Genomic DNA, 8,878 nt, shown 5'->3' with positions numbered 1-8,878 from the left:
TACCTACTGTAAGCCTTCCATATAATGTGAAAAGGTTGCAGGTAGAATGGCTTCAAAGAGGCAGCCTTTGATGTCCCAGCTGTCATCATGTAAATTCATGCCTGTCCCCATTTAAGCTTGTACAGAGAGAAGCATCTGAAAACGTTAAAAATGTTTTTGAATTTAGTGCATTTATGTGGATGGGAAGTGATGCTCCGTTAGCATGGATGGACATGCTGTGGCTCTGTTTACTGTCTAAGAAGAAGATGCTTCACCTTACAGTCATTTATCCTTTCTAATTAATGCCACTTCTCAATATCCCACTCACTCATTTTGGAATTTCTCAGGCGTTGACTGTTTCACTGCAATGCCAGTGAGCCTTGACAGAAAAAAACCACAAACCAGTACCAGTTTTACAAAGCCTTATATCTGAAAATCATCAGTACTACCATTGCAGCCACCTGCTGCCTGGTGTGGCACTGAGAACAGCTATCTAACTCCCCAGCCCCTGTGGGTTGTTGGTTCAGACAGCTGCAGTGAGAATTCCTCTTCAGGCAGGCCAGCGGTGCAGACTGCCAAGGTTAATCTCCTGTGTGCTAACCTACAGGGCCTCTGCGTGTGAGAAACATGAAAGTACGACCACTTTCCAATGAATGATCTAAGGAAAATTACATAAATGAAAATGCAGCAGAGTCCGGTCATCTGTAGTTATAAATAACTTCTGTTGTTTGGTCAGCTGGAATCACACAAACATGCTATTGTTAGGACCTGCAAATGTATACATACAGATTTTGAAATGGGAATAATGTAGAAAATGAAAGGAGTAATTAACCAGATAAATGCTTGGTTCCTATCTTATTCTGGCAATCTAACAGATGATAGGCGTATAAAGACCTACAGTGCTATCAATATCTTGATCCTAGGCCTTCATGAGACTCCCAGCTTTGCCAGTGGGAAGTGCTGCTTTGATTGGCTGACTTCCTACAGAAAAGCAGCAAGCCAGGACTTCTGCAAAAGCCGGGCACGGTTCTTCCCCTTCCTTTAGGGGCAGGAGTTGGATTAGGATGGGAGAGTGTGGTGGGGAAGAGTGGGAACAGCAGAAATCATCCTTACAGGAGAGAGAGGAAACTAAAAGAGCTTTGCAGCTCAGGTCAGCTTTTCTCTATGCTTCCCCCACCCTTCTTGCGAACACTAAGTCAGTTTGCTATCTCCTTTTCCTTCCTTCCCTTTCCATCCCTGCAATACTTGGCCTGGGAACAGGGTAAAGGGGGTTGTCTGTAGTAGTACCCACAGCAAGCAAGAGGGTGGAGGTCCTTTGTAGCCTTGGCCAGGGAAGAGCTTGGAGGAGACTGCCTATAGCCACTAGCTTTCTAGCCTGGAAGGTAGGGAATGAGGAGTATCTCTGATATACTGCAAAATGGAAGAGTAGTTAAACAAGCATTGGAAAGCCAAGGGAGTGAGTTAGAGCTGTGTACCTGGGCCAAGCTGATAAGTGGGAGAGGGAATTGCTAGACTGAGTGATGGACAGGCCTGAGGTGCAGGCTCTACAGTAACTGCTTATCTAGATTGGGATCAACTTTTGATCTGGGGGGATGTCACCTAACACAAGAATTTCAAACATTGCAATAGAATGTTCAAGACTTCTCAGATGTGCTGCACTGTGTTATGCCTCATGCTCTAATAAAACATGCTGCCTGTACGTCACCTTGATGCAGCTTTTTGTGCCTAAAGGCAAAGAAGACACTCCTCCTCTCTTCCTCAGAACTGAGAGAGACAGAGGTGGATGCTGAATAAAAGATAGCTGGGAAACTTAACAAGAACCTGAGGAGACATGAAGGCTGCCTTTTTGGAGAGAAGGGCAAGATAGAGAGAATAAGCAGATCTGGCCCCAGGCAATTTCTATTTGTTCCTCTTCCCTTCTGCCTTGTGCAAATATCACTCTGCTCTCTTAATTTTTGGCCTTTCTGCCCTTGCCTTGCAGACCTGTGGAGTTGGAAGTCGAGCAGGCAGCCCAGAGGCACCACAGCCAGAAGAGAAACAGGAGGAGGATGTGGAAATAATTGGAAATCCCTGGGTTCCAGAAAGTCAGCAGAGAACATGCCAGCACCCTTAAGCTAAGGAGGGACCTGGGAGAGGGTGCAGTTTGCATATTTGGAAGGAGAGAGGGAAGTACGCGTTAAGAAGACAGTGTGAAGGTCTGTGAACTGCAGGAGAGGCATTCTAGGTGGGAACCACACCCTGTCTCTAATTCCCTCTAATCTGGCTGCAGCAGAAGCCCACACAGAAACTCTTTTTCAATCCCCCTTACTGTCAGCCAGCTCCACACCACTTTTGGGCTCTGCAAATGGCCAAAATGTGAAGCATGGATGGTTTGTGCATGCTGTGTTTCAAGTGTCAGGTTATAAAGCTTTGAAGTTGAAAACCTGTTTTTAAAATGAAATTTCCTCATCTTGTGAAGAACAAAGCAGCAAATTCGCTACCTGAAACAGCCTCCATATCCGTTAAATTATCAAATGCAAATGGCTTATTGGAGTAATTCAGAGGGACCCCCCCCCCAACTTCTTAAGAAACATGCTATACATTTAGAAGATTTATATTCTGCTCCCTTGAGAGCAGTCCGCAAGAAATATGAATATTCCCAGCTCTGCTGGCTGCCATGCAGCCTGATGGCTTTTGTCACACTCTGGCAGTGGCAGAGAGAGATGCTCTAGGCTGAGCAGAAGAGTTTTAGCTTGCTCTGCAGGGCACTTGGTTGGAGCAGGGAAGCTCCTTCTCAGCCCAGGACTTCAACAGGTTATGTCATTTCATATGTCAGTTCAGCCAGTGCAGAGGGAGTGGAAATCACCCCCAAATGCCCTTCCTGGAAAGTCCTCTGAAAGGGGGGACTTCCCAACTTTAGAGTACTGCCAAAACATCCTAATTCTGCAAAACCTTCCAGAAGAAATACATTGTAGGGCTGTGCACAGTTCTTTGGGATACTCATCTGGGAAAAATTAGGATAATTTCTTTAACCAGGCATTGTGGCTGGGGCAGGGGGAATCAGGGAGCCACATGACCCCTTTTTCACATATTTGTCTGCCTCTCCTTCGTGGCAGTGTAGGATGGGGGAATCCATCCTCTGGTAATGTGCCACTGTAGGCTTAGACGGAGCCCAATGAACCATTCTGTTTGCCCTCAGGCTCCTTCAACTCACTTGAAAGCAAGTAACAGAGCCACTCTTCTCTTTGTCTCCTGCATGGAAGCTGCTCAGCAGGAGAAACAGGGAAGAAGTAGCAGCTGCTTAGAGCTCTCCCTGTTTGCATCCGAGCTGCTTGCTGGCTCTGAGGTGCAGGGAGGGGGAAAGGGTGATGGGAGGCAGCTGGGGAATGTGATGCCCTCTACATCCTTCCCGTAGTGACAAGCCTTATTCAAACACTTCAGTTTAAAAAGCTCAGATTGCAGCTCCAGGAGAATGCTTTCAATTCATAATCAAATATGGGGCAATAACAGATGGATAAAACAAACAAATGTGGGGGAGGATGAGGTACATACTCAAACACTCTGGAGTGTGTTCTGGGAAGAAGACACCCACTTCCTACGTGTTATTTCTCATTCAAGGAAAGCTATGGGCAGGTGAACTTTGGGACCTTCTTCACTGTGCTCCGAAAAGGCATTGCAGGAGGGAGCACCTCTATTGTTTTTTTTTTTTTGTGTGGAAACAGTTCTCGTGTCCTTGCGTGCTTTGAAGCTCTTCCTATCCCTGCTGTATTACTCCTCTCTTTCTTACATGAGGGAACTGAGCAAGTAGCTTGGCTTTCTGACCAGCACTAATACTACCCTGTCATTTTGCCAGGAGATGCAGCCTGTTGAGTGGAGCACTGGCACAGCAACCCCAACGTGCATTAGCGCTCTGCAGGCCTCATTGTATTATACTCCTCACGATCACTGCTCTGCAAGCTCTGCATGGGGCTATTCTCTCTCCTTGTGCACTGTGTTACCACTGCGCCTGCAGCCAACTCCATTGTTTTGCTGGTGATGATAATACATAGGTTTTTCCAGCAAAGAAAGCCTCCAGGCAAGCTGGGAGGCTTCTCAAAGCACCACGGGTTGGTTGCCAGACAAACAGCAGAACACTTGAGGAGTCTGTAACAATTTATCGTCTTAATGTGCCTGGGTTTCTATTGCTCAGGACTCCATATGAGATTTAAAACCTGCAGCAGACACGGGGACGTGTATAATGAATGAAAGACCTGAGGAAAATTTTTAAGGTGAACTTTCTCCGTTCAATCTTGTTAATCAGTACGGGGTTATTGAACAGAGCGGAAGGATCTCTGCAGTCGGAAGGCCTGTGCAATGATAGCGATAAGTGAAGCACAGCATTGTCTTGAAAATCATGTTTTAACTTCACGGGGAAATGGCACATATATTATAATAGGAGAATTTCCCTTCTACTGTCTGTGCAATCAGAGATCTCTGACCTTTAATTTGTTTTCAAATGTGATCAGTTTCTGCCACCTGCCAGCCAGTCACAGATGCAATATCGTACCAGCAGTGAGGTAAAGGGCAGAACAAAGTGTAGTCAGTTTGAGGAAATGGTAATATATATTTCAGATCAACAGCAGTAGTTTAATTCTAGAAACCACGGCAAAACACTTTTTATTTTTTCCCCTGAGTTCAGTCTTGGAGCCTTGTTTTGAAAGCAGAACATTTTCTTGGCATGCCTCTGCTGATTTCATAAATGTGCCAGTGGAGGAAACATCATGCTTCTGTGTCTTCAGCTTCTTTGTAATAAGATCCAGTTAAACAACTAAAGGCATTAAAAATTCATTAGAGCATTTCAATGTTGCAGTCAATGAGACCTGTTGTTTATCAAAGCATTTCCAGCCAAATCCAATGTCTTTTTTTAAAACATATAGTGGAAGACATTTGTTCAGAGTGCTTTGTATAAAACTGATTTTATATTTATATGTAAATCATTTTTACACTTCTTTAATGCAGCAGCAGGCAAGGTTAGGTAACAGGGCAGATCTGTGAGAATACATCTCAGCTTCAACTGCCAAAGTTACCTTTAGGTCAAACAGCACAGGTGAATTACATCACAGTACTGGGGCGGTACTCAGCAATAAGATAAGTTAATTGCAAACACTTCATTATTATCTTCATTGTGAAGCATTTTTAGGGTACCTAGAGGTCTACAAGTGAAAATACAGTGAGCCAAATTCTGCTCTGATTTTCTACTGGTGTCTCAGAAAGAAGAACTTGGATGATCCATATAAACCATTACAGCAAAAATTATTCTGATACTTACTTCTGAATACTACTACTAGAAACATAGGAACCTTTGGATAAATTGAGATTGTATTGTCAAGGCAAATGTGCCACAAGAAAATAACATGTCAAGTCTCATTTTGAGTATGCTGAATTGTGTTCTACCTAGGTTTCTGGAGCAGCAGCAGGTTAACTGATATTTAATTCCTGTTCAGCTGAATGGAATGTGACCAAAACAAGTGCTGAAATAGCTGATGCAGTTTCTCATCATCCAGAAACTTGCACAAGTTGTTTAACTTCAAAAGCTACTATCATGGAAACAGCTCTGTAGCTGTTCAATGTGATTTCAGTTCTACCTCTCAGTGTGTATACTGAGAATGCTAGCTGGGAATCTGAAGTTAGCTACAATGTCCCGGTACAATAAAACTTGAGCCACTGCATTAAATCTGTATGACCTTTCACAGGAATCTAGATTGGAGGTGACAGAAAACCTGACAATTGAGTTCAGACTTATGTTGGTGAGGAAAAATCATACGAAGCTTGCTGTGATTCCCATCAATCTAAATACAGTGGGGTCTGATATTCTTGTTTGAAGGATTATGTTATTTTTCTAAACCTATTTGAAAGGGAAATGGACATTTATACTTGGAAGACTGGGGACCCATTTGAATTTATGAGATTTCAGTATTTTAAGATTTAAATGAGGATTTAAAGTGTATGCTTATCTTATGATATAAAATCTGTGGTTAAACTTAGAACATAATGTTTCTCCAGATGTTTACATACACGAGCCAAACTGAGAAGACGACTGTCAAATAATTTGATACCCAGCTTGGGAGAAAACCTTGGTTGAAATCTTTCCTGAGCTGTGAATCTTTAAAAAGAGTGATCTTAAGTGTACATTAGTTTTCAAGGGAAGTCTGAATGGACTTTGTAGTCTTACAAGGACATACTTTATATACACATATTAAATATGTCCTCTTAAACTTCCTAAGAAAGATACATAAAGGCAGAGTACTACTTTCAATAGGGTGATTTATCCCCAGCAGAACATGCTCAGTTCTCTACATTTTTTCCTTGCATTCAGAAAGTTATTCTTGTCAAAAGTACAGAAGCTTCCAAAGCTTCCTTTTCTTGTAAAGATGTGCCTGACCTTATCTTCTATAATAGGCTCTATTTTGGCTAACACTCTATTTACATAGGAATGCAAGCATAATTAAATGCTGACAGCAAGAGGTCTATTTGGGTGGAATTTGAATGAATATCTTATAGCAATGTGGTTAACAAACCTTATAAAAATAAAAAAAGAGAAGCTGCACCCTCACACACTGGGCAGTGTTAGTAGAGGAAGGTTATAATGTCCTGGAGTGGAGGTATGTAAACAAAGAGGTGGCAGTGTTAGGTCTGTGGTGAGCTAGACTTGACAGCAACATAAACAGCATAAAGAAGCCTTCTAAACAAAATCTCCAGCTGATCAGTGGAGCCGACCCACCACAGGCCTTCAGAGCTGCTGAGAAGGCGAGATGCATTTCTAGAGGATGCCTGTGTGTTCCCAGCAGTAGGGAAGGCAGGGAAGACGTGTTGAGAGGTAATGTTCAGTCATGGGGCTGCGAAGAGGTGTGACCCCCAAAGGCAGGATGGACCTGGAAGCTGTAGAGGGCTGGTACATCAAAGGGCTGTTAGCAGCACTAGGTCTTTTGCTGCCCCAAATGTCAGAAAAGGGAGAAGCGGCCCCATTAAGAAGTTAATTCAGCAAAACGTTAGACTTTCTCTGTCAGGCAAAACCAGAGCGAGTGAAATCCTGACCCCACTAAAATCCATAAGGGTGTTACAGCTGATTTCAGAGAACGGTGAAATACTAGATTATGGACTGCAAACTACCTATGCTTTTTGCTAAGTCTCTCTAGCCCAAGCTGTTTGTGTGGTTTTTGAGGGCACAGAAAGGGATGGATACCTCTCTGTCCGTCTTTCTCCTTTTCTAAATTCTCCCCTTGCCTGTTCTGTTGGAGTCAAAAAACAACTTGTGTTCTTGAAGTCACACATGGATGCTTAAGAGCAGTGCTGCATGAAGGAAGTACTGATTTGTGCAGTGTTGTGTATCATCCTAAGAAAGGAGAGTGGGCCCAGTTACCTTCTTTTTTATGTCACAGGCCATGAAAAGTAGTGCTAAGAGCTAAGTGTGATATGAACTGTCCTGAACACATGCAGCTGTTGTGTTTGATTGTGATGAGTGGTAGAAAAGCATGTCATATCTTCCCTTAAGAATGTGTTTATTGGTTGAAATGCTACATCTGAACCTAGCATTTTACACTGGTAAGCTTAAATAGGGAATATATATATATATCTCAAATACTTAAATAGGTGGTTATTTTTGCTTTTGCTCTTGTTAATATACTTATTCACTGTTGCCAATGTTTTAAAATCTGTCTGTATAAAGTTGGGCATTTAAATCCATATTTCAACTTACAAAGAAGTGGTCTCATTTTCCAAAGTACTGAGAGACTAAGAGACTTCTTGAAAAATAATTGTAGGAGCATCAAGTGAGGTGTTGACATGATTGCACGCAGATAAATGTGATCTCCTCTGCTGCAAAAGGAGTTGTCCATATAGAGACCAGATCCATTCCAGACTGCATTCCAGAAACTGTATAGGCGCATTGATGCAGTGCTGAGTTGAAGCTATTAAGACATGATTTTTGCCTACACAGATATGTTTATAGAAGCGTCTTCATATGACATCAAGGCCTACCTACACTGAGATATCTGCACTGGAGAATCTAGCTTTGTCTCACATATTTAAAAATACGAATCTCAGTCCTGAATTACGTGTGGTGTCCAGAGAAGGCAAGTCTCCCAAGCACAGCTAAAACCTAATGTGCTGTGTCTCAGCAGCAATAGCTTGTTACTGAGTGACACCTGGGTCAACAACAGAAGATGTAGAAACTGTTTTCAGAAAATTCTTAGGTTATGGTATTTAACATTTCTTTCTAGCTGCAATTGTACCTACTATTTAGTGAAGTATTTAATAGCATATTTTATATCGCTGCCTTTATTTGGATTATAGTGCAGTGGATTAAATTTAGGAGACTATACAAGCTTGTCCTTTCTTTGTAGTTGACTGATAGCAGTAATTTGTCACTGTTTCCATCACAGGCCACATGATTAAGATCACAGTCAAGAACTCGACCGTGCAGATCTCAACCACTGGGACCATTGCTGTGCACTGAGATAACCAAAAAAGGTAGAGGCTGAAAGAAGACAGTGTAGTTTGAAATTAATCAAGATGTAACAACTCCCTTTCGTAGGCTGTGGTTGGGAATTCTCAGCTGAGCTGAGTGTGCCAATGGCTGAATCACAGTTGCTGGCCTGTTCACTCTCTGACCTAACGCTGTGCTCTTCTCACAGCTGCCGAGTTGCTGATAAATCCTCTGCAGCCTAAAACCTTGGGTTGCCTGAGGTTAACGGAGCACTGACAGTTTGCACCAGTTGAAGATCTGTCCCTGGGTGTCTGAACCCTACAGGGAGCGTTCTTTTCTAATGAGCAAGATGTGTGGGGGAACTGCAGGGACTGTGATCTGAGGATACTGGGGTGAAAAGACAGACAAGATCCAAATGCTAGTTCCTTTGGTAGCAGCTAACATTTCCTGACTGCC

This window comes from Gymnogyps californianus, chromosome 2 (assembly GCF_018139145.2).
Source record: "Gymnogyps californianus isolate 813 chromosome 2, ASM1813914v2, whole genome shotgun sequence".
In the NCBI taxonomy this organism is placed as follows: Eukaryota; Metazoa; Chordata; class Aves; order Accipitriformes; family Cathartidae; genus Gymnogyps; species Gymnogyps californianus.
Note: the sequence above shows the minus strand (reverse complement) of the source record.